This window comes from Geotrypetes seraphini, chromosome 2, assembly GCF_902459505.1.
Source record: "Geotrypetes seraphini chromosome 2, aGeoSer1.1, whole genome shotgun sequence".
Taxonomy (NCBI): Eukaryota; Metazoa; Chordata; class Amphibia; order Gymnophiona; family Dermophiidae; genus Geotrypetes; species Geotrypetes seraphini.
Window position 1 is genome coordinate 342,452,986 of NC_047085.1, and position 26,658 is coordinate 342,479,643.

Here is a 26,658-nt window from a genome sequence, read left to right on the forward strand (position 1 = left end):
TATTCCAGGTGGGGGCGTACCATGGCCCAGTACAGCGGCATGATAACCTTTTCTGATCTGTTTGTGATCCCCTTCTTAATCATTCCTAGCATTCTAGTTGCCATTTTTTTCCACCGCCACACATTGCGCGGACGGCTTAATCAACTTGTCAACCAGTACTCCCAAGTCTCTTTCCTGAGGGGTCTTTCCGAGTACTGCACCGGACATCCTGTATTCATGTATAAGATTCTTGTAAACGACATGCATCACCTTACATTTATCCACATTAAACCTCATTTGCCATATCACAGCCCATTTCTCAAGCATGTTTATGTCACGTTGTAGGTCTTCACAATCCTGTGTCTTCACTACTCTAAATAACTTCATATTGTCTGCATATTTAATCACCTCGCTCGTCGTTCCAATTTTCAGGTTGTTTATGTTAAAGAGCACGGGTCCATGCATCGAACCCTGCGGCACTCCACTCGTGATGCTTTTCCAGTCCGAGCATTGTCCATTTACCCCACTCTCTGTTTCCTATCTGCCAACCAGTTTTTAATCCACGTGAGTATTTCACCCTCGATTCCATGGCTCACAATTTTTCGAAGTAGTCATTAATGCGGGACCTTGTCGAACACCTTCTGAAAGTCCAGATATATAATGTCGACTGGGTCACCCTTGTCTATCTGCCTGTTTACTCCCTCGAAGATGTGCAGCAAGTTTGTCGAGCAAAATCTTCTTTTATTGAAGCCGTGCTGGCTGGTCCTCATCAGATCGTGTCCATTAAGGTGGTCAACGATGCGGTCCTTTATCAGCACCTCTACCATGTTTCCCAGTACCGAGGTGAGACTCACCGGTCTGTAGTTTCCCTGATCTCCCCTCGAACCTTTCTTGAAGACCGGCGTAACATTCACCAAAGAAAATGATTCATCCCTGTCTCCTCACCGTCCCCTCATTTTCATCTTCATCTCCTCACCATCTCCAGTCTTAATGTTTTCCCATACATCTCCCCGCTCAAAGCAGAAAGATGATTGTATGCAATTTTATAGGCCTTAGGCATTGCAAATAAGCATTTTGGGCTCTAACCACTACGCCACACTCTCCTCCTGCCGGCACCCCACCACCCCCGAACATATGACCCCCCCCCTGAAACCCTGACTCCCCCACCCACAAAGCCCACCTGAACCCCCATCCTGACATTTATAAGCAAAGCCAGCTGGAGGGATGCCTAATCCCTCTGGTCAGCAGGCCCACTCTTCAGAATGGCAGGTCTTCCCCTTCCTGGTGCATCCTGGGACGCACAAGGGAAGGACCTAAGGCCCTTATTGGCCCAGGTGCCTAAGGCCCCTCCCATTGGAAGGGCTTTAGGCACCTGGGCCAACTGGAGTCTTAGGCCTCCTTCCCAGTGTATTCTGAGATGCACTAGGAGTGGCCTAAGACTCTGGTTGGCCAGATCCCTAAGGCCATGCCCATGGGTATGGCTTTATGTATCTGGCCAATCTGAGTCTTAGGCCACTCCCAAAGTCAGCAGGAGGATAATTTCCATTTTCGAAAAATACATCTAGAATTTTTTTATTTTTTTTTCAAAAATCATCTATCTGGACTTCCAGGCTATTGATCATCCAGACCGACAGTACGTCTATCTTTATATCACATTTTTGACCAAAAATGTATCCAAGTCTCAACACAGAACAAGATCATTTGGACGTGGGAAGGGCCAGCATTGTGCTGGACTGGCCACCCAGATATGGTAACAGAGCAGTGGGGGCACTTTACAGGGCACTGCTGTGAACTTCACAAAAAGGGTGCCACTTAATTATCTCATTAGAATTCCCTTATAGGATATGGTAAGCCCCCCAAAACACACTGTACCTACCTGTCTACAACCCCAATAGCACTTATGACTGCAGGTGGCACCTATGTGGCAGTACAATAGGGTTTGGGAGGGGGTTGGTGGGTTCACATTTTCCACCTTGAATGTAGTGGTTAGAGTGGCTTATGGGCCTGAGTCCTCCTCTCTATGTTTCACTAGCCCCTCCCCCCATGCTATTTAATACACCTGTATGCAGTTCTACTAGACTTTCCTATAGCAGGTATGTACTTTTTTATTCTGATATTTGTGTCAGTGTGAGCAGATCAGTGATCACTAGGGGAGTGTGTGTGGGTCTTTACGTTGTCTCTGGATACCATTTTTGCCACTTATACCTGCTTTTACATTGTCTTAAGTCACAACGCATACGTTTCATCAGGGAGTCTCGTGATGGAAGTAAGGGGGGGAGATTGAGACATCTGGGTTTTACATCAGTGGAAGTAAAACCCAGATGTCTCAATCTATCAATCCATCCTCCTTTTTCTGGAGCCTTATACCGTAATAACCTTAGGAGGGGCAGTTTGTATGTAGTGACAGATACAACCGTAACAACAAAGTGAGGGGGTAACCTGCACAGAGAATGGAATAAAAGCATGGTTTGCAGGCAGGCCATTATCTGAATGGAACAGCAGGTGAAACCCAGGTCATCTATCTGGGCAGAGTCCAAAAGTATTTCTTGTACACAGGTCGCAGGAAATAAGGAATGGTTGTTTATTCTTTCAAACAGTGGTAATCTTAGGGGACACTGCAAAGAGTGGTAACTATATGATAACCCTAGCCCTTCTTCATGCTTTCATTCCCTCATTCATGCAGGTTACTCCCCCTCCCTTGTTCGGATGATTTTTGGGTTTTTTTCTTTTTGTAATTCATGTTTATACAGATGTTTATTAAAAAAGAAATCGGGACATATTTGCATGCTTATGGTCCAGGGTTGCCAGGCTGTAGAGTGCACGGAATATTAAGAAAGAGTACCGGTATCCTATTTTTTATGTGAATGAATTATTCATGGACCTCAAATAAGCACTGTTCAGCAAGAATCATTTCCATAATAATGTCTGTTTACTTTTCTCATTGTCCTATTTCTACATACAAGCCAAACGGCTCCTGTGCTTCTGTTCCATATCTCGTGGGTGGAAGGTTCGCAGCGGCTCCGGACCAACGTCCCCAGTGCCCTCTGTGACTAGACAAGTTAGTTTAAGATGGATGCTTTACAGCCATCCTTTCAGATGCCAAGTTACAATTTGTTTGGTGGCAAAATTGAATTTGACAATGGTAATCTAGCAGCTGTTGTAGCAGAAGAATGAATGCTCGTTAGCTGCCAGAGTAGGAAAGCTTCTATTGTATTCTATGCTTATTGGCTATCTCAGAGGAATGTTTAAATCTCCCTCCCTTAAGATTTTCTAACAAGAGTCACGTTAATGTTGATTAAGTGATAGGCAGTAAGTGAATTGCTACGCCATAATACACTTTTATTTTGGATATCTTTATGTACAACGGGGCTGGATTGTGTCTGGCCATTTGAGTTGCCACATAAGCAGCTTTCCTAAAAAAAAAAAAAAAAAAAAACCCAACAACTTATGTAAAAAGAAATTATATAGCTGCAATGCATTGTGTATATAAATGTTTAAAATATAGGGCCCCTTTTACAAAGCCATAGCAACGATGCTGCTGCGGTAAATGCATCGAAGACCATAGGAACTGAATTGGCTTTGGTGCATGTTCCGTGGTTTTGTAAGAGGGACTCATAGAGAGTAATATTCAGCCATTGGCAGCCCTTTTTTTTTAAATTTTTTAAACGCTGAATGTAGCCACTGAAATTGTGCACAGATATTCAGTGCTGAGTGCCTGTATTAAGGGGTCCTTTTACTAAGACCCACCATCCATTTTAGCGTACGCTAAAAGCTAATACGCCCATTCTATTCTTGTGTGCCGTAGTAAAAGGACCCCTAAGTGAGTGGGCGGAGTTAGCACATAACTATACAGTATAAGTGCTGATATTCAGCCCTTAACTGGTTAAGTTAAACTAGCCAAAGAAAGCACTGCTGTTTACCCAGATTTGGCTTTAGCAGTTAGAGGGAATATTCAGTGACACAATTTGGGCAAGTGCAGCTGAATATTCCCTCAAAGCCCACTCAGTGCTAGTTAACTGGGCAACAGGCTCTCTTACCTGGTTGACTGACTGAATGTCAATCCCATATTTTGAAAGTATTCCTCCATTTTGGAACCATGCTGGAACCGGAGTCCTATCCAGAACTCTCACCCGTTTTACATGCATGGATTTTATTTGGATTCCTCTTGGCTCCTCCCCGAATATATTTACTGTTACTTTGTACAGAAATACATTTGTGTAACCTTTTCTCCTAAACAATGCCCATTCTGTCCTATGGCTAGAGATAGAACTTTGGTTTCTAATACTATCAAAGGTACGGAACTGATGGCATTTCTCACTGTTTTCAACAGGCCCCAAGTTTCTATACGTTATCCACATGTCTCCATTCCCAACTGTTTCACCCTCACGCTCATTCTCGCATTACTAGGACCTGCATAAATATGCCCACTTCTTGGGCCACTTTCATTCTAAAAACAAATTAATTATTGATAATTTTAAGCCAGAATGGATAAGGGTTTTGGAGTCTGCCCAGTGACAAATGCTGAATATCTGTAATAACCAGTCATTTCCTAACCAGCTAAATTAGAAATTGTCCAGGGTGGAGCTTTGATGAAGCCAGTACTTAGTGCTGTGCTACACAAACCTTTTTGGTTCAGGGCACGCTTAATGTGTCAGTAATTTTTTTCACACAGCACCCCTATGTGAAAAGAAATACCTAATAGTTCCCTCACCCCATATGGCAGGGGTAGGGAACTCCGGTCCTCGAGAGCCGTATTCTAGTTGGGTTTTCAGGATTTCCCCAATGAATATGCATGAGATCTATTTGCATGCACTGCTTTCTATGCATATTCATTGGGGAAATCCTGAAAACCCTACTGGAATACGGCTCTCGAGGACCGGAGTTCCCTACCCCTGCCCTATGGTCTGGTATCTCTATCCCCCCTCCCCCACAATCTGATATCTCTCTCTTTTCCTTCACTTCCTTCCACTTCACTTCCCTTCCTCTCCCTTCTCCCCTTATGGTCTGGCATCTCTCTCCTCTCCTCTCCTTCCCTTTCCTCCCTCCTTCCATCCATCCTCTCCCTTTCCCCCCAATCTGGCATCTCTCTCCTCTATTTCCCTCCCACATGGTATGCTATCTCTCTTCTTTTCTCCCTTCCATTCCCTTCCACATTCTCTTTTCTTTTCTTACCTGGTCTGGCTTCTGTCTTCTTTCTCCTCTCTCCCTGCACCCCCACCCAACCCCTGTCTTGGGGGTTCTCGCTAACCTCCACATTTTTGCCAAATAATTAACTGATTATAAGCAGGACTTATCTAGTTAAGTTCACCAAATATCTATTTAATATTAATGTTAACTGGACTCTTGTTATACCACCTTTCTGTATAGAATCCAAAGTGGATTGCATATTACATACAGGCATTTTCTCTGTCCCAAGCAGGCTCTTTTTGTACTTGGGAGGAGCAAAAAGTTAAGGGCTCCTTTTATAACACCACAGTAGAGGTTTCTACAACAGGTCGGCAAAGTAAATGCTCCAACACTCAGGAATTTTATGAGCATCAGAGCATTTACCTCGCCGGCCTGCAGTAAAATCCTCTAGCGTGGTTTTGTAAAAACTGACGTAAATGATTTATCCAGAGTCACAGTGAGCTACAAAGAATTGAATTCAATTCCCCTGGACTAACCATTAGGGTACTTCTCCATTCTGCTTATATAGAAACAGTAACTTATTCATACACATTTAATCAGGTATTCCTTACTATCAGCCACTAAGTCAGTGTTTCTCAAATCTCTCCTGGAGGCACACTTACCCAGCCAGGTCTTACAGTTTACCACAATAAATTCATTTTATGCAAATCTGCCTCATGTTGATCCTGAAAATCTCATTGGCTAGGTAAGCTATCAGGAGAGTGTTGAAAAAGCCTGCCTTAACTGTTCCAGACTAGTCATTTAACCCTGGAAGCATTACATGTAGAAGATCTTAGTTCAGTTTCAAGATTTACCTCCTAGACCAAGTGGAAAAGGGAGTCCTAGCTCTTTACAGAAATACCTACTGATTACTTAGATTACATTTGTGCTATACACTCGAAAGAACTGTTGTCTATGCTCTGAATCAGAAAATTGCCACACTGACTGAGCTAGGGGGACCTTTGAACAGCCATTATAGATCAAGCAGTCACTAGAACGAATGCTCATGAGGTGTGAGACTATCAATATTTGTAGGCCAAAAGTAACAGATCCATCTCAGTCATCACTTGCCTTTAAATTTTGACACTCAGGATTTAGCTGTTTGTTAGCATCTAACAGCCAATCGGTTAAGTGTCAGTAATGTCAAGGAACTGTCATAATTTTATTTTGCTTCACTCACTTAAGAAATGCAGCAATTGAAAGAAAGCCTGCTACCATCATCACTGGACAATGTGTAGATCAATAGTAGGCCATTCTTGTAAACAAGCCAGTGGTTCAGCAAAGAGCATCATTACAATTCTGGGACAAAAAGCAACAGTTTGTTCCAAGGGCTGAGGAATCAATTCCACATCCAGAAAAACAGCCTTGCAAATATTTAAGAAATGTTAATAGCTATATTTTACTCAGAAAAATAGATGCAATTTACATCCTATGTATCTTGATAGCCTACATAGAAATATTGATTTTTAATATCATATAAGAATCCTAATGCTTTTCTAGTCTACCCATTGTATTCCATCATGCAATATCTTAGGAGCCCATCTGCATGTGTGGCTGGTTTGCACAAATTAGCAATTGGCAGACTGTGTGCAGTAGGGTTTTCCAGAAAAACCTAAAGCTAGAAAAACTGTGAATTGAAGTTTTTCTCATGAATTTGATTTGTGGCTGATCAGAAAATAATTTTAAAAAAATGTAAAGCCCATCCTGGGGTTGCTCAAAGCCACTTACTACATATGACTTTAGAATTGTAGTTCAAAGTCATCTTGAAGCTGGGACACTAGATCATTTATTATTCTATTGTCCTTTGATACTTACGGCTCCTTTTACAAAGCCGCGCTAACCAAAAAAACTACTGCATGCTCAAGAGGAGGCAGTAGCAGCTAACGCGGTCGGCAAATTAGCGCATGCTATTACGCACGTTAAACCGCTAATGCGGCTTCGTAAAAGGAGCCTTTAGTTTTTGGAAATCCATTTGGGGCCAAGTGAATAATCTATTTAAAAATCTGGTGGCATTATCATATGACACTGTTTTATTTGGTACTTCAATGAGAGATAAGAGTCAAATATCTTCTTCTAATAATAAACTTTTACTCATTCTGACAGGGGTTGCCATACAGTATATTATGAAAAATTGGGACCGGCTGAGTTATAATTTTTGGTGGAATTCTTTATGTCATATCTTTAAAATGGAGCGTGTAATAGCTATACAGCAGGGGCATTTTAAGAAATTTAGGGATGTTTGGGAGCCATTAACAAAATATAGTAAAGAATGAATATTGGGTTTTTTTCCCTTTGAATATGCACGTCCAAGGTGGGGGAGGGAGGTACTTTTTGTTTTGTTTTCTATGATTGCGGATAATTGGGTAGGGAGGAGGGTAGGATATTTGATCTGAATGTGTCTTATGAAAATATTAAGTGATGTTTAAAGTATAAAATGATTTTATCCTGTATTGCACTTATTGTAAGTTTTAAAAATGAATAAAGACTAAAAAAAAAAAAGAATTGTAGTTCAAAGTTTGGTGCTACAAAGGCTGGACTACTGCAATGCTCTTTACCTGGGTATGTTGCTCTTGTCATTATTGAGCACTTATAGTTCAGGTATGAAATCTCATGCTTTATATACACTTCCTTATGAGGTCAGAATTACATCTTGCATGTTTTTTATTCTTAACTTGATCTTGCTTGAACATTTTCATTGACACATAATCATCAGCACTTTCATTCAGATTCATTCTTTTCTTTTTTTTTAACATCTATTTAGGAGCACCCCAAAAAATTATAAGGAAATTAAGGATAATTCAGAATACAGCTCTTCAATTGATTTTTGGTTTAAAAAAGAACCATATTAGTCCATATTATCATTTACTTCATTGGCTGCCTTTGGGTGTAGGGGAGGGGGGAAGGAGCAGAAGATGGATGGAACTGGAGGGTTCAGAGAAAAGGGAAGGAGCAAAAGATAGAGGAATGGGGTTGGGGGTTGGGAGAAGGAAAAGAAGATGGAGGGAACAGGGGAGTAGGGGAATGGAGCAGAAAATGGGTGAGATTGGGCAGTGGTTCTCAAGCACCTGGTTTGAGTGTCAAGGGGCTGACCAGTGGAAATAGTAGACGTTAGGAAAAGCAAGTGCAGGCAGCAACTATCCGAACACTAACACTGATCTCCTTCCTGAACTGCAGGCAGCAAACCACACTTATAAGCTTTAATGAAAACACACTTATAAGCTTTAATGAAACCACACTTATAAGCTTTAATGAAAACACCATTAAGTGCAGTTTGCTGCCTCCACAGCTCGGGAAGCAGTGCCGCATTAGGGTTAATGTTGCTGTGTCTCCTCTTCTGGACTGTTTCCCGCTGCTTGTGCATTTCCATCACAGCTGATGGACTGAGGCTGCACTACATTTGGAGGGTGAGAGGGGACAAGGAGGTAGAGGATTATGGTGGATGAAGAATGGGGGGCAGTGAAGCTGCTGAGCTATAAGACTAGGGAGGAAGGGACATAGAGTTGCTGGACCAAGGATGGTGGGGTAGAGGGGACATGGAGTTGGACATAGGGGTGGGGGAATAGAAGGGATACTGAGTTTCTGGATCAAAAGAGAAGGAGTGAGAGGAGTTGTTTGACTACAAGGCAAATGGAGGGGACATAGGGCTTCTGCACCATAAGGGATAGAGGGTGTATTACTATTTAAAAAGGCAATAAAAGGCCTTCAGTCACTTTCCTCACTGGACAGAATGCCAGGAAATCAAAATAGTATACAAATTAAGTTTTATTACATATATACAATATTTCTAGCCATTTTATTACATATATACAATATTTCTAGCCATAATCATTGATTAAGTACAGAGTTTGAATTAATACGTCACCGGTTATTACATCATTATTCTGTCGGGGGACCACGATCAGGAGGCTTCATCACACAGCTTGTCAGTAGTGGAAATGTCCCTCTCTTCTTTCTAGGGGAAACAGTATTTATCCCCCTATCCTTGTGGATTGAGTGAACTGAATGCCGGGATGATGTTTACCAATCAGTATGTGTTAGAAACTCCTAGCCTGCTTCGTGAGCTAATTTCCCATCCCCTTCCTTGTGGAGGATGTTTACCAAACGGACTACACATCCCCCCTTTATGGATTGAGCTAACTGAATCCTTGTGGATTGTGCTCTTAGCCTGCCTGAGCTGACAATGACCTGCTCTCATAATTATCAGCAGGTGCTGAAAAATTCCTGGCCTTGTTCGTTCTCATAGTACTTGTGTTTCCCTGTAACAGCTATCATGGATCCTAGGCAGTGTCATTCAATATTAATAATTCTTTCATACCATACGTTTCACATTCGTGTCACAGAGGGAGACCCTAGGTTTGGCAGTGAAGAGAGAACACAGAGTTACTAGGCCATAGAGTTGGTGAATAGCTTCTGGATCATAAGGAAAGGGAAGGGGGGGGGGTTGATGGACCATTAAGGGGAAGGGACACAAAGCTGTTGTACCATAATGAATAGGGGACAGGAAGTTACTCAAATGTAGGAGGGGTTGGAGAGGGGAGAGAGATGATAAGGAGCTGCTGGATTTTAGTGGTGAGGAGGTGAGAGGGAACATAGAGCTGCTGGATCATAAGGGAAGAGGGAGAGAAGAAGGACTTGCTGGACCATAGAGGTGGGGGGAGGGTACATGGAGCTGCTGGATTTGGGGAGAGGAAGAGGGTGGACATGAAGCTTCTGGACCATACAGGAAATGAGGCAGGGAGTTACTGGACCAAAGGGGTGGAAGGGAGAAGCCACAGTGAGTTACTGGACCATAGGACCATAACTGAGGATGGGGGGTGGGGGAGAGAGCGAGTGGCACAGAACTGCTGGGGCAGAGACCACAAAACTACTGGATCATAGGAGCGGTAGAAAGACTCATGGTTCCCCAATAGTAATAAAAGAGCTCAGGTTCTGCATACTCAGTACCGCGTTTTCATGGATTCTGTGGCTGGTGCAGAGGGCCTGGCTACTATGGCTTGAGTCCCTCAGTGATCATCCCACTTCTGAAGAATGGCCTGGTATTTGAGCACTGGCACCTTTTGTGCTAGAAAAAAATTGCACTGATGCTTACTCACAAATGGTGTCTGAAAACAATGTTATTCAGTGCAAAGGCCATGCTCTTAATTGCTAGCTTCCTTCCTTCTGCATTCATCATCCTGCATCTTCTACATTCATTCATCATATGTCTGACAGCTGGGGCATATTCTCCTCTGGAGAGTGTAGCTTGAGTCTAAGAGCCAGATTATGAAATGGGCAGCAAATCATAAATGCAAGGAGGTACTGACAAGTTCTCATCCCAACCAACCAACTTCTTAAATTCTGAGCCTTATTTTGCACTGTAGCTGAAAAGTGTGTTATCTTATTTTGTTAAGTGCAATTGTTTCCTGTTTCTTCAGCACACACTGAGGAAAGACAATATAGTCGGCAGTGTAGGTGAGAAAGGCCCTGAAAAACAGGACAGTCTGACTGGTGCTAATGGTAGTAGCTCGAATGGCCTGGAAGATGCTAATGCCAAAAAACATCAATGATTGTGATGACCTTAAGTTATACTGGCGTGGGTTACCCTCACCGGATGGTGAACTCGACATGAGGCTCTAACTGCTGTAAGAGGTGAAATAGAACTTCCTTATCAAAATGGAACCTAGGCCTTTGTATTATCTGAAAATATTTTAACCCTTTAGCCTTCCTCTTTGGTATTTGATCTGTACCAGATCACTATGAATCTAAACTCCATGTGCTCTCTTCTTGTCTCCCCTCCTTTCTACTCCCAACTGCACAATAGAGAGAGATGGGCCAGCACAAATAGAGACAGTTCATGCAGCCAAGACTCACAGTTACAGAGAACTAGAGGGCTGGAGCTAAGAAGAAATAGAAGGGGGAAAGGCAAGGAGGTACAAAGGAAACAGAAAGAGAAAGATAAGAACAGAAACACCCTGGTATAAAATATATAGCCACAGACAGGAAATAATAGAGAATTCATAGGCAGGAGATGATAATAATTGGGGGTGGGGAACTGAGCAACACAGAGATATGTACTGTTGTACAGTAATACAGAACCAGAATGATGGAAATGGACAAAACTGAGGGGGGAGGGAGGCAAGATTAGGGTAAGGAAGGCCAGAGAGTGTAGGAAGGGCTATAAAAGGTCACAAAATGGTAAAAGAAGAAGAAAACAGACTTGATAATAAAGACAATTAGGTAAACAAACCACAATCAATTCTTCTCCTGCCACCAATACCTCAGGCACCATGTTGCAAAAGACAAGAGAAGTTGACATTTGTGTATGATTTATAGCGGGTGCAAATGTCAATGTTCAAAATAACCTACCTCGACATCTACAGGCTATCTGAGATACATTCTGCACATTTAGCCAGCAGGACTGCTCAAACAACACCCCCAAAATACCTCCTTCACTGACATGTAAAATAAATGAGTTGCCACTGCTTAAATATATACATATACATAACACTTGCTGCAAAATTGCTCTTTATACAAAGCTGTCATGTCCATGTGCAAATGCCAGCATATGCATGTGGAAAAGCCACACACAAGCTTCCAAAATGACCCCCTTAATCAGTATAAGGGCTAAAGTAACTGTTTTTACTGTTCTATAAACAAATTATTCAAACTTGTTGATTTAAAGATCTAAACAAGAAAGGCAGAAATAAGATTGAACAATATATTTGGGTTCAAAATTCAAACTAATGCAAAGCTGATTCACAAATCAAATAAATTAAACTCAAAAAGTAAATGTTAGCTTTCAGAACTCAGTTAAATGTTAATAAGGTACCAAGAGCACATGCTTGTCACTGAGCAGAGGTAGACTGAGGATACCATAATTGAAGACATTTACGCTGTAGAGGTTTCCTATAGGTGTCGGAGTATTTACCTCGCTGGTGCGTGGAAGAAATCTCTACCCTGGCTTTGTAGAAGGAGCCTATTATTAGTATAGAATATTGAGACATGGATCATACTGAGAAATAAAATGGATCCGACTCTATTATATTGAAAGGGAAGAGGGGCACACAGGGGGACAATTATAATATGGTTAATAATAGGTAGCTTGAGAAAGAATAAGGAAACAAAAGATATATTCTTGGGATCTTCAAGCTACAAGACTCACTGGAGTTGAAAGAACACAGGACATGAGTTATGGAACCTAAGAGTCCAGAGACACTCCTCCTTAAGAAGAGGTGTGCCCAAAGCCAAGTACAGTGGTGCCTCACACAACGAACTTAATTCGTTCCAGGAGCAAGTTTGTTATGCGAAAAGTTCGTTATGTGAAACGCGTTTTCCCATAACAATACATGTTAAAAAAAATAATTCGTTCTGTAGCATAAAATATGCTAAGATGACATAAAAAAAGATAAATTTGTCAAAATGGTGAAAATGGTGGTCTTGCTGAGGCCAAACTCTGTGACGAGGTCACACTGTTTTACCCCACATTCACTCCTTCTAATTATTTCCCGTTTCATTTCAACAGAAATCACCTTCCTGCTTTTTTTAGAAGCCATGATATATAAAAAATATTGAGTTTATCTTAAAAGGACGACTGTATACAGTGAGAGAGGGCAGAGTCTCAGCGGCAAAAACTGGGACTTAACTTTTCTTTTTTTTTTTTTTCTAGCATCGGGGAAGCGGCGAGAGTAGCTCCGCCCCCCCCCAACGCATCAGCAGTAGGCGCCGGGCCCCTCCATAAAAGGAGGTGAGCCGACGGTCCGCCACTGCACAGGGAGCCAGGCGAAGGGCTGTGAGAGAGGGCAGTTAAGCGCAGTGAGTAACGCAGCTCGGGCGACTTCGTTGTGTGAAACGAAGTTCGTTGTATGAATCAAGACATGAAGTTCGTTGTGTGCAGCGTTCGCTGTGCGAGGCGTTCGTTATGCGAGGCACCACTGTACTCAAGGGTTTTTTAAATGATTAATAAACCTATGGTGGCTCTCCTACATATACACTATGGGCTCTTTTTACGAAGCCGCGTTAGCGATTTAACATGCGTAATAGCGCACGCTAATTTGCCGGCCACGCTAGCCGCCACCGCCTCCTCTTGAGCAGGCGGTAGTTTTTCGGCTAGCACGGGGGTCAGCGCGCACTAAAAAGTTGCATGCGATAATGCTGCTAACGCGGCTTCATAAAAGGAGCCCTAAATCTTATAACTCAAACTCAGGACTGAATTGCCATTTTTAAAAAAAAAATTTAAGAAACTACTATTTCAACATACATACAACTACTATTAATCATTTCTACCTTGTGACCCTTAACCTGTATCTAGTATCTTCTTATATTTACTCTTCCTCCTTTTGTAAAGCATTTCCTTTTCTGTTTTTGTAAATATTCTCTTTTTTTCTTTAAAAAGATTAAGGGAGAATTCCTCATGCAGTTTTAACCCTTTATTTGGCATTGTTGCTCAGAAGCAACATGTGTCTTCTATGGCTCTTAGGACAGATCTGCATCTCCAAATCTCTGTTACTTGGTACTCTTGCTCTCGTTCAACAAGTTACATAAAACAGCCGTTTCACCATCTGCCAATTAAAGGGTTAAGCTGTGTTATTTTGGCCCTTAACATGACTTAAATGGTCTTAACACCACTTGAAATAAAATACCAAGGTGATATTTAAGTTGCTTGGGTACTCAGTAATGAGATGCCAAATGCATGGTTGGCATCTCATTATTATGCCACAAGTTGCTTTAGGGACCAAAAAGCATAGTAAAATAACCTCAGCTTTTTGCTTGCCTATTTCACTACCAGGATCTCTCCCATCCCCCCCCCACCCCCCAACACATGCACACGCACTGGCACAAGAAGCCCCTAGACTTTCCCCAAGCCTCAAGAACCCTTTCAGTATCAAGACTGTCACCATCCACCCCAATGGGGCTATCTTTAAAATTGGTGGTGGTCTAGGAGAGTGATTATTGCAGTTGTCTGCATCTCGCCACATCTGGGTAGGTAGAACTGACATTTCAGTCATCATACAGTGGCTTTCTTCAGGGTGTGCTGTGAGTTCTGCAGTTTGTCCTCATATATAGTAGGTCCTCAAATCTGATTGGCTGGAGATTGAGGCAGGAATGTCTGGGAGAATCTTTCGGTAGGTGCGAGCCCACTTGCACCCTCACAGACTGGAGCCTTTAGGAAAATAAGAAAGCATGATCCCTATAAGAAAGCATGATCCCTAGAGGCAGTTATTTTCCTAAAGGCATTGGGTGCCATTTTCCTAAAGGCATTGGACTGGAGAGGAGAAAATGGGCTTCGCTACTGCCCAGACCCCTCCTGAACCACTACTAATTTTAAAAATAGCACCTATAGGGGATGGGAAAGGGGGGGGTCTATGCTGAGGGGCAGTATAGGGGATCTTGAGGCTCTTGGGGGAAGGTCTTTAGGCTCAGGAAGTGTCTGTTGCCAGAGGGGGATTGAGCCAGGGGAGGGGTTTCTGCTCTGTACAAACTATTTGGAAACAGTACACAGTCTTCAATAAGAGTGTGTCCTCTTTGCAGTGTTTGCTCTTATAGAAAAGTACATCTTCTTTATACATAGAACACATTCATTAAGAAGAGTGTTCACTGTTATTGGCAAACATTTCATTGCAAACAACAATACATCCCTACTCCGTTGCTCTGTGAGACATCTTTAACTAGGCTTGTTTGTTAATAGTGTTCTAGAATGGCACCAAAGAGCATGTGTCTATATTACAAATTATCCAGGTGGCTTAAGATAATTGTAAAATAATAAAACATGTCTGCTACAATGGTGTTATTAGAAAAGGTTAATTTCTACTCTCCAAGACTTATTTTTTGTATGTGGAGGAGGGGGGGGATAAGGGGTAGGAAATCATTTGCTAATAGCTGTTCACTAGTTTTACATCAATTTATGTAAATATGATACCACAACCGAAAATTAGAAAATACAATTGGAATAATTTAGTGTTCATCTTTAATAACCAGTGGAATGATTTAATAATCTGACATAACTTTGTAAGATAATTGGCTGTTCTGTTCCTCATTTAAAGGAATTAATTGAACTTTCCATCATCTGCATAGGAAAATGATAGAAATTTGTTGAAAAAGTACATTCATCCCATTCTCTTGTTGTTTTTATTCATACAAGCAATTTTTGAAGAAAATTTACCTCTTAATAATGAAATGATTTCTAGTTCCAGCAGTCAAAAGTAGTGCTTCCCTATTCAGGAAAAAAAAATTTCGATTCAATTCGATTCAGCCTATTGAATTGGTTTTTCAATTTGATTCGATTTTCCTTCCTAATTGGGTGTTGTTGTTTTTTTTTTCAAACATCCTGGTGGGTTTATTTTACAGCCTCTTCACCCTCTTTGCCTTCTCCTAACCACACTGGCGCTGTGGTGTAAACAAAATCAACAAACAAAAAAGACTTTTCCTCTCTCTGTTAAATCCTAGCTCATGTTTGCAGTCTAACACCAGCTCTGGCAGGATACACGTTTCAAATCTGACATATTGTAATCACAAAATGGATAATAAAATTAGTTTTTCTACCTTTTGTTGTCTGGTCATTATTCAAATCTTGTTGGTCCCAGGCTCTGGTTGTCTTCTGATAACTTGCTTGCCAGGGTCTCCTTCTTTCTTCTCTCTCCGTTTTAACCATCCATCTGCCATCTCTGTCCTCCCCTGATGTCAGAGAAGGGGCAGGATCGCGGCAAGAGAAGATGCTCTGAAGCCATACAGCAGCTTGTAAAGATCGCTAGCATCGCTGCTGAAGTTAGAAAGATTGATTCTGGGAGGCCAGTGGGGAATTCAGACAGCACAGCAGCGGGAGGCCAGGGGGTAAGCCATTTCCCGACTGACCCTCCCCACTCGCCCTCTAAAGCAGGAGTGGCAGGCCAGCAAAAGGCAGCACTGCCGCTCCTGCTTTAGAGGGCGAGTGGGGAGGGTCAGTCAATGAATCGGGAGGCCGATTTTTTGTCGGGGTAAATCGATTCCAATCGATTCACCCGAAATGAATCGGTGAATCGATTCAAATTGTGAATCGGGCAGCACTAGTCGAGGGCCGCAATCCAGTTGGGTTTCCAGGATTTCCCCAATGAATATGCATGAGATCTATTAGCATACAATAAAAGCAGTGCAAGCAAATAGACCTCATGCATATTCATTGGGGAAATCCTGAAAACCCGACTGGATTGCGGCCCTCGAGGAGGGACTTGACACCCCTGCACTAGAGCCAGAAGCTACAACAAATAAATAAATAAATCACAAAACAGAGCTTCTGATAATTAGTAGAGGAAACTTCAACCACTGGATGCTAAGCAATACAACAAAGTGGAGAAAAAAACCTCAGCAAAAAGGTGACCAACTTAGCAATATCCTGCATTATTGACGCTCTTAAAAAAAAAAAATCATCATAGGTTCAAGAAAAAAACTTTGCTTGACCAAAAACAAAAGCACAAGCCCCCAAAAGTTGAAACTTTACTCCTGAAATGCACAGGAAGTTAAAAAAAACCCACAAAAACATAAAAACACAACAACAACAAAAACATAAAAACACAACAACAACAAGAAGTATGGAAAAATAATCCAAAAAACTTAGCTTGATGCTGATAATGTATAAGAAACATCCAAGACTCTTCAACAAACCACAATCAGCTCCATTCGTCAATCAGGATTTCATAATATAAACCTCCTAACATGGAGTCCTTTTTTTGCATAAGCTGCATTAGGTTAAATAATTATGACAAATAGCAATCTTACACCCCTCCCCCTCCCTTTTTACATACCCGCAAAAGTGGTTTGTAGCGCTGGCTGGTGCGCTGAATGCTTTGTGATGCTTCTGACGTTCAAAGAGTTCCAGTGAGCATTGGGAGCAGCACAAAGCATTCAGCGTGTCGGTTTGCATTAAAAAACGCTTTTGCAATTTTCTAAAAGGGGGGAGGGGTGTTTGATTAGGTTACTTAAAAAATCAGAGGGAAACTGATGAGGATGTAATTTCTCCATAAAATCAAAAGTCACATCACGAGGTTCATTCTGAGGGATGCTGGTATATAATGAGAAGACATCAAAAGTAACCAAAATACAGGACGAATGCAACATAGACTCAAATGTCCTTAACAGTTTCACCTCCAATAAACAAGGTTGCAAACATCAGTTAATAAAAATACAAATTTTCTCCCCCCCCTGCTGTGCACATGTGCCCCTTCTCTTCTCTCATACCTCTTTAAAATTCTCAGCGCGAGCAGTATCACAAACTTGCTGCCCATGTCGGTGTTGGTCCTCTCTGAAGTCACTTCCGGGTCCCGCACCTAGGAAGTGACATCAGAGGGAGAGCTGAATGATGTGGGCAGCAAGTTTGTAATGCTGCTCACTCCTGGAAAATTAAAGAGGTACAGGAGAAGGAAAGGGGGGGGGCACGTGCGCGGTGGGGGAGGGTTGGGAAGGGGTGGGGGGGCAGAGAAGAGGGTGGGTGAGGGACGCTACCACCCCGGGTGCCACTCACCCTCACTACACCACTCTGTGTCACCTAGATAAGATTTCAGACAGTGCTGGGGAGGAGTCTGCTGTCTTGGTACATGTGGATACCAATGACTTAGGGAAATGTGGTAGAGGGAGATTCTAGAAGCCAAATGTAGGCTCTTAGGTAGGAAATTAATATGGTGGAGGCCTAGCATTATATGTTAAAGAGGGCCTTGAATCAAATGGACTAAACATTCTACAAGAACCAAAACACACCTTGAAATCCCTATGGGTAGAAATTCCATGTGTAAAGGGGTAAATTATAGTGATAGGAATATACAACGGTTCACCTGACCAAGATGAGCAGACAGATGCTGAAATGTTATTAGAAATTAAGGAGACTAACAAACTGGGTAACTTCAACCCAGAACCTGCTGAATACCATTTGCAGCTTCTTCAGATAAGTTCATGCAATTCTTACACTTCTCACTTTTTGGATTTTCTTTAAATATTAAAATAAAGTGTGATGATTAGAGGTGATAGATACAGACATTCATCTGTTCAGGCTTGACCCGAGGTCTGACAATGTGGGGATCTCTGAGCACTACAAAAAATGTGGTAAATTAAATCAAAACCCCCTTTCAATATAGTTTGAACCACTTCTTTCTATTTTTTTGCATTTTCTATATTTTGGGAGTGTGCTAATATTATATTATTTGTTGCTTCCCTGTTTGCTTTTAGGATATTTACTGTACATAAACATGGATTAATGAGACAAAGCCAACATGGATTTAGTCAAGAGAAATCTTGCCTCATCAATCTACTGCATGTCTTTGAAGGGGTGAATGAACATGTGGATAAAGAAGAGCTGGTAGATATTGTGCATTTGGATTTTCAAAAGGCATTTGACAAAGTACCTCATGAAAGACTTCTGAGGAAATTAGAAAGTCATGGGATAGAAGGTTCATGTCTTTTTGTGGATTAAGAATTGGTTGAAAGACAGAAAACTGAGAGTAGGCATAAATGGTCAATATTCTCAATGGAGAAGGGTATACAGTGAGGTTCCCCAGGGGTGTGTGCTGTGACTGCTGCTTTTTAACATTTATCAATGATCTAGAGATGGGAATAGCGGTGAGATAATTAAACTGGCTGATGACACAAAGTTGTTCAAAGTTGTTAAATTGCAAGAGGATTGTGAAAAATTGCAAGAGGACCTTGCAAGATTGGGAGATTGGACATCACAATGGCAGATGACGTTTAAAGTGGGCAATTGCAAAGTGATGCATGTGGGAAAGAGGAACCCAAACTATAGCTACATGATGCAGGGTTCCACGTTATGAGTCAATGCCCAGGAAAAGGATCTGAGTGTCGTCATTAAGGATACATTGAAACCTTCATCTCAATATGTAGTGACAGCTAAAAAAGCAAATAGAATGTTAGAAATATTCAGGAAATGAATGGAAAACAAAGATGAAAATATTATTATGCTCATGTATCACTCTATAGGACAGCTGCAACTTGAATAGTGTGTGCAGTTCTGGTCACCGTATCTTAAAAAAGATATAGCGGAATTAGAAAAGGTACAGAGAAGGACAATGAAAATGATAAATGTTTTGGGATGACTTCCCTATGAGGAAATGCTAAAGCAGTAGGGCTCTTCAGCTTGGAGAAGGGATGGCTCAGGGGTGATATGATAGAGGTCTATAGAATTACTGAGTGGATTAGAAAGGGTAGATATGAATTGCTGTTTACTCATTCCAAAAATAGTAAAACTAGGGGGCAATGTCTGGAAAGCAGTATACTATATACTAATGCTCAAAGTATGGGAAACAAGATTCTGGATCTAGAAGTTGTGATGGAAAAAGAGGGGTTGGATATAGTGGTGATCACGGAGACATGACTCACAGAGAAACAAGACTGGGATGTTGTTATACCAGGCTATAATCTGTTCAGAAAAGACAGGGTAGGAAGACAAGGAAAGGGGAGTAGCGTTATATGTTAAAGATCATATTAAAGCCACACAATTGCAGGATCTGCAGGGCAAGGAAGAGGTACTGTGGATCAATTTGGAAAGAGGGATGGTGAATATATTTACATTGGTGTGATGCTCCTTTATAGATGGAAGAAATAGAGATTTAATAGTAAACATTCAGAATATATCTAAAAAAAGGGGGTCTTGCTAATAGGTGATTTTAACCTGCTGGATGTTGATTGGGGTATCCCTATTGCGGGGTCTTCTAGAAGTAGGGAGATTCTGGATTCTCCACAAGGAGAACTGTTCCAACAGTTTGTAATGGAACCCACGCAGGATGGGTCATACTGGATTTAGTGCTTACAAATGGGGAAAGTGTTTCTGATGTTACAGTGGGTGATCATGTGGCATCCAGTGATCAATGCATGGTATAAGATGGGTATAGATGGGCTATAAGATGGGCTATAGATGGGTATAGAGAGGGCTCATTCAAAAGCAAAGGTTCTAGACTTTTAAAAAACTAACTTTGTTCGGATGGGGGATTACCGTATTTTTCACTCCATAAGACACTTATGTAGCAAAGACACAAAATTTGAACCCCCCCCTTAGCGTTGTAAAACACCCTCCCACCACACCTTTTCAAAACACCCCTCCGCCTTTCAGCACCACCGCCACACCTTTTCAACCCCCTTCACCACTGCCGCAGCTTTTCAACCCCCCCTCCCCCTTAGCACCGCCGCCGCAGCTTTTCAAACCCTCCCCCTCAGCACCGTCACCGCACCTTTTCAAACCCTCCCCCCTAGCACCGTTGCCATCGTTGGTACCTTTTTTAAACAGCCTGGTAGTCCAGCGGTATCCCTCCCTCGCTATATGGCTCTCGCTCAGGTCAGGAGCACAGATGTGAGGAGCAAGCGTTACGCGCTCCTGCTTGGGCCCGCCGCTGCTTTCTGAATGGTGGCATCATTTCTCGCAGGACTCGTGAGAACTGACACCAGCCATTCAGAATGCAAAGGCGGGCACAAGCGGGAGCGCGTAACACTTTCTCCTCACATCTGCGCTCCTAATCTTAGTATGAGAGCCGTCTAGAAAGGACAGGAGAGGTATGCAGTATTTTTTTTTTTTTTTAATGCCCTTGACGGTTGTTGGTTGGCTTTTGTTATTTTTCTGTGCTGGGGCACTTTGGGGGATCATGCACACTATCTAGCTTATCTGACTTAATTTATTGGATTCTTTGGCAGCCACACAATGGAGGGTGGGATTGGGGGGGAACTTGGATTCTAGGGGTTTGGGCCTGTCCTTTTGTCTGTCTGAAAGGCGGGTTTTAATGAAAACTTGTATTAGGCACTATTTGAATTTGCTGCTGCTGCATACTTTACGTTATCACTTGTGTGTGTTCTGTATTTGCATAAAAGGGTATGGGGTATGATTTAAAAGGTATGGGGGTGTTTAAAAGGGTACGGGGGTATGGGGGATGATTTAAGGTACTGGGGAGCTATGTGGGGGGCATTGGGTGATGATTTAAGGTACTGGGGGTATGTGGGGGCATAGGGGATAATTTAAGGTACTGGGGTACATGGGAGGTATGGGACCTGCCGATCTGCCTGTCACTAGGCTACTAGGCCGGCCTGCCACTAGGGGTGCCTGCCTGCCCTTCCCGGCCTGTCTTGTCCCGGCCTACCACTAGACCACCAGAGGGGGAACAGGGTGCAGAGCCTGGCAAGGAGTGTGGGGTTGGGTGCAGAGCCTGGCAGGGAGAATTTGATTCAGAATGGTTTTTTTTTGTTTGTTTTTTTCCTCTAAATCTAGGGTGTGTCTTATGGTCAGGTGCGTCTTATGGAGCGAAAAATACGGTACGTCAAGGAATTGTTGTGTGAGTGGGAATGTCTGGAAAGAGTGGAAATGTGGTGGGCAAAACTGAAAGAAGCAATTGTAAGGGCGACAAACCTTTTTGTGAGGCAAGTAAGTAAAAGTAAGAGGAAAAGAAGTCTGCTTTGGTTCTCAAAAGTAGTAGATGAGAAGGTAAGGAATAAGAGGTTAGCTTTCATGAACTACAAAAGATCGCAGAAAGAGGAAGACGGGCAAAAATATCTGGAAAAGTTGAGAGGCTGGTCATGTAGTCAGGAAAGCAAAGATGCAAATGGAAGAAAAAATAGCTAACATGGTAAAATGGGGAGACAAGACATTTTTTAGATATATTAGTGATAGGAAGAAGTGCAAAAGAGACGTGAGATTCATAGGTGAAGGAAAGGAATATGTAGAAGCTGATAAAGAAAAGGCCAAATTACTTAACAAATATTTCTGTTCTATGTTCACAGCTGAAGCACAGGGAGCAGGACCGCAGAAGACAAATGTGAATAGGGATGGAGGAGTAATAGACACTGATCGATTTTCAGAGGCTTGTGTTCATGGGGAGTTAGCTAAAATAAAGGTAGACAAAGCGATGGGGGCAGAGGGTGCTGAAGGAACTTAGGGAAGTTCTGGTAGCTCCACTGACTGACATTTTCAATGAGTCTCTAGAGTTGGGAGTGGTACCGGAGGACCTGAGAAGGGTGGATGTGGTCCATCTCCATAAAAGTGGAAGTAAGGAAGAAGTAGAGAATTACAGGCGAGTAAATCTGACTTCTGTGGTAAGAAAATTAATGGAAACGCTTTTAAAACATAGAATGGTCAAATTTCTGGAATCCTGTGGATTACAGGACTGAAGGCAACATGGATTAACTAGAGGTAGGTCTTGTCAGACAAATCTGATCAATTTCTTTGACTGGGTGACCAGAGAATTGGATAGAGGATGTGCACTAGATGTGGTGTATTTAGATTTTAGTAAAGCCTTTGGCAGTGTTCTACACAGATGCCTAATAAATAAACTGAGTGCCCTTGCGATGGATCCCAAAGTGATGGGCTGGGTCAGCAACTGGTTGAGTGGAAGGCGACAGAGGGTAGTAATTAATGGAGATCTCTCTGATGAAAGGGATGTTACCAATGGTGTGCCTCAAGGTTCTTGGGCCTGTTCTTTTTAACATTTTTATAAATGATATTGCTGAAGGGTTGTCGGGTAAGATTTGCTTCTTTGCGGATGATACCAAAATCTACAATAGAGTAGACATGCTGAATGGTGTGAATAACATGAAGAAAGACCTGGCCAAGCTTGAAGAATGGTCTGAAACTTGGCAGCTAAAATTTAATGCTAAGAAATGGAAGGTCATGCATTTGGGCAGCAAAAAACAGAGGGAACGGTTCAGTTTAGGGGGTGAAGAACTTATGTGCACGACGGAAGAGCAGGACTTGGATGTGATTGTATGTGATGATCTTAAAGTGGTCAAACGGGTTGAAAAGGTGACGACGAAAGCTAGAAGGATGCTAGGTTACATAGGGAGAGGTAAGGCCAATAGGAAAAAGGAAGTATTGATGCCTCTGTATAAGACTCTGGTGAGACTTCATTTAGAATATTGTGCACAATTCTGGAGGTCGCCCCTTCAAAAAGCCAGAGGAAGGCTACTAAAATGGTGTGTGGTCTTCGTGATAAGGAGTATAGGGACTTAAAGATCTCAATCTGTATACTTTGGAGGAAAGGTGGGAGAGGGGAGATATGATAAAGACGTTTAAATACCTACATAATATAAATGTGCATGAGTTGAGTCTCTTTCATTTGAAAGGAAACTCTGCAATGAGAGGGCATAGGATGAAGTTAAGAGGTGATAGGCTCCAGAGTAATCTTTTTTACGGAAAGGGTGGTAGATGCGTGGAACAGTCTCCCGGAAGAGGTGGTGGAAGCAGAGACTGTGTCTGAATTCAAGAGGGCCTGGGATAAACATGTGGGATCTCTCAAAGAGAAAAAGAGGTAATGGTTACTGTGGAAGGGCAAACTAGATGGGTCATTTGGCCTTTATCTGCCATCTTGTTTCTATGTTAGGAGACATGTGATTTAGCTACTAAGTAAGAGATTTAAAACAAACTATAGAAAATATATATTCACACAGCGTGTAATTAAACTCTGAAATTTGTTGCCGGGGAATGTGGTGAAAGCAGTTAGCTTTGCAGGGTTTAAAAAAGGGTTTCGATCATTTCCTAAAACTAAAGTCCATAAGCCATTATTGAGATGGCTCAGGGAAATCCACTGCTAATTCCTAGGATAAAATCTGTTTTACTCTTTGAGATCTTGCCAGGTACTTGTGACCTGAGTTGGACACTTTTGGAAACAGGATACTGGGCTTGATAAACCTTCGGTCTCTCCCAGTATGGCGGCTCTTATGTTCTTTTAAATTCAGACTAGCTTTATGGATGGCGCTGATATTCAGCACTAGCCAGAAAGCTATGTGGTTAATATTAGGACAGCTTTATGCTATCCTAAATTTGCTTACATAACTATATGGATAGCAGCTGGATATTACACAGTAGCTTTAGAGTTAAGTGGAATGAGATCTGGATAAGAGTTTTTAAATATGTGATCCACAATTCATCTGTAAAATATATGCTGCTTCAAAACTATGTATTAAAGCAAGCCAATTTGTAGGTTTTTATTAATTCTGGTTCTAAATGTTGATGCAATGTTTTTGCAGTAGTAATAATTGCTACAATACAGAGTTATCAACCCATCCCCAGAGAAAGCATGTTTGACTTTGTAATACTCTTGGGCCCCTCTGCCTCTGAAGCAAAGAAGCTCTAAATCAGGGTAATCTGAATAGCAGCATCACCACTGCCAAGCTTGGAATACAGAGTAGTCATTCTACTCTCTGGTAAAGTTATGAATGCTGAAGTAAAGATGTCTGTTTTCTATAATATTGTGACATGTCAAAATATCATTTAATGAGCTACTGGTGTCTTTAGTGAAAGGCTGCAATTTGCTTAACTATCAGATAGTGGGTGTTGTAGATCAATTATTTCAAGAGCTCTTTGCAGCCAGAAGGTCATCTGTGACAGATTTGTTAGAAAACTCATTTTAGATAAGACGAGTATTTTCTGCTATCCACATGACAGTAAAGAGTAAAAAACTGTCTTTGAAGAAACTATTAATCCAATAAATTAATCTGCTGAAATTTTATCAAATTTATTGACTTTTGTTTTTCGGCCCCTTTTACTAAGCCACACAGCTGAGTGTCGAGTGGCAAATGCTCCAAAACCCATTCAAGTCCTATGGGTGCAGTGGCGTAATGAGGGTAGGAGTCACCTGGGGTGGTGGCACCCTCCTGTCCAATCCCCTTTTTCTGCACCAACCCCCCCCCTGTCCACCCTATTTTGCCACACGTGCCCTCCCTTCCCACCCCATACCTTTTAAAATCTTCACCACCGTGAGCAGCTTTTCACGCTGGTGTTCATTCTCTGGCCTGCTGTTCACGCTGGCTTTCCCTCTGACATCACTTCCTGGCCCCGCAACCTGGAAGTGATTTCAGAAGGAGTCAGGCCGCTGCGAGCAGCAGGCTAGAGTAGTTGTTCACACTGCCAAAGATTTTAAAGAGGTGGGGGGGGGGGGAGGAAGGGAAGGTGCAAGCATAGCACGGGGAGTCATAGCATTACTCATGCCAGCCCACACTATTGAGCTTAGTAAGAGAGGGGGTTTATTTGGTGAACATTGCTATCAGCTGGCACAATGCTGCTGAGTGTAAAATGAAATGTTTATCCTCAGTATATTTCTCTGAGTCCTGCTAACATATTGAAACGATAGTAGTGCTTTGAATCCTTTAGAATTGGTCAGCTAGAACCAGCCAAAAATTGGGCATGAACTTTTGTGATGTAAGTGTACACAGCTCTCACATGTCTAAGTGGGGTAAGTGGAAGGAGCTCTAGTAGCCTTGTAATGGTGACAGCTAGCAGGTAATTCTCCATAGCTTGTCTAAAGTCAGATGCTGGTATGATGTATGCTGAGCATGAATTCTATATCAGTTTAGTGTGCTTTGTAGAAACTATCATAAGTCTATAGTTAAGCACTTAACTTTGGGACCAAACACTTATGTTAGATCAGGGGTAGGCAATTCCGGTCCTCGAGAGCTGGAGCCAGGTCAGGTTTTCAGGATATCCACAATGAATATGTATGAGATGGATTTGCATGCACTGCCTCCTTGAGATGCAAATCTATCTCATGCATATTTATTGTGGATATCCTGAAAACCTGACCTGGCTCCAGCTCTCGAGGACCGGAATTGCCTACCCCTGTGCTAGATAAATGGCTGGTGTAAATCAGTGGTTCCCAACCCTGTCCTAGAGGACCACCAGGCCAATCGGGTTTTCAGGCTAGCCCTAATGAATATGCATGAGAGAGATTTACATATAATGGAAGTGACAGGCATGCAAATCTGCTCCATGCATATTCATTAGGGCTAGCCTGAAAACCCGATTGGCATGGTGGTCCTCCAGCACAGGGTTGGGAACCACTGGTGTAAATGTCCACACTGTGCTATAGTCTGTAAATGGCACCCAAAGGTAGGCACCGAAATAATCCATGTTAAACTAATATTCTATGAAGGGCGATCTGAGCAGGACAACCTTTACAGAGTACTAGCTTAGCAAGCATGTTGCACCTAACTTTGAGTGTATTTATGCTGCTATAAATGCTTGTGCCCAACTAGGAGCACAAATGCAGGCATTCTATAACATTGTACATAATTTCTGGGAATGTCCTTGACCCGCACATGCCCTTCCTGGTCACACCTCTTTGGAGCTGCATGCTATGAAATTTAGGCGTTCATGTCATAGAATAAGGCGTAGGTCACATTTGCACATAATTTCACTTAATTTGCGAATTAGTTTAGATGCAGATCTGTGTCTAAAATTGCACACTAAACTTTGGGCAGCCTATAGAGAATCTGGGGGTATGTGTCAGGTTGGGCACTGTCACAGGCAGGACAGCGCTGTGCCATCTGTAACGCCCATGTGCCCTAAGCAGACCCAGAAAGGGACCTATATTCCTTGCCCAGAAGGTGCTTGGGCATCCCAGACCCATGAGAATGACAGGGATATGGAACTTTCACATTAACAGGAAAGAGGTTAGTTGTCAGACCGGACCTTGGGTTGCAGTTTCCCAGGGGAAGGAAAACAGAGCAACACCAAGATCCCTGGAGGTTAATGACTATACTAAATACCCAGAAGAAGCACCTGTGAGGAAAAGCAAGCCTTATCAGGGT

General features: G+C 42.3%; 1 protein-coding gene across 1 annotated transcript in view; it reads left to right on the forward strand.

Annotated features, from left to right (window-relative positions):
• Positions 1-26,658, forward strand: part of CNTNAP2 (contactin associated protein 2) — a 2,440,986-nt gene that overhangs the window by 388,691 nt on the left and 2,025,637 nt on the right. The gene's annotated exons all lie outside the window — the stretch shown is intronic.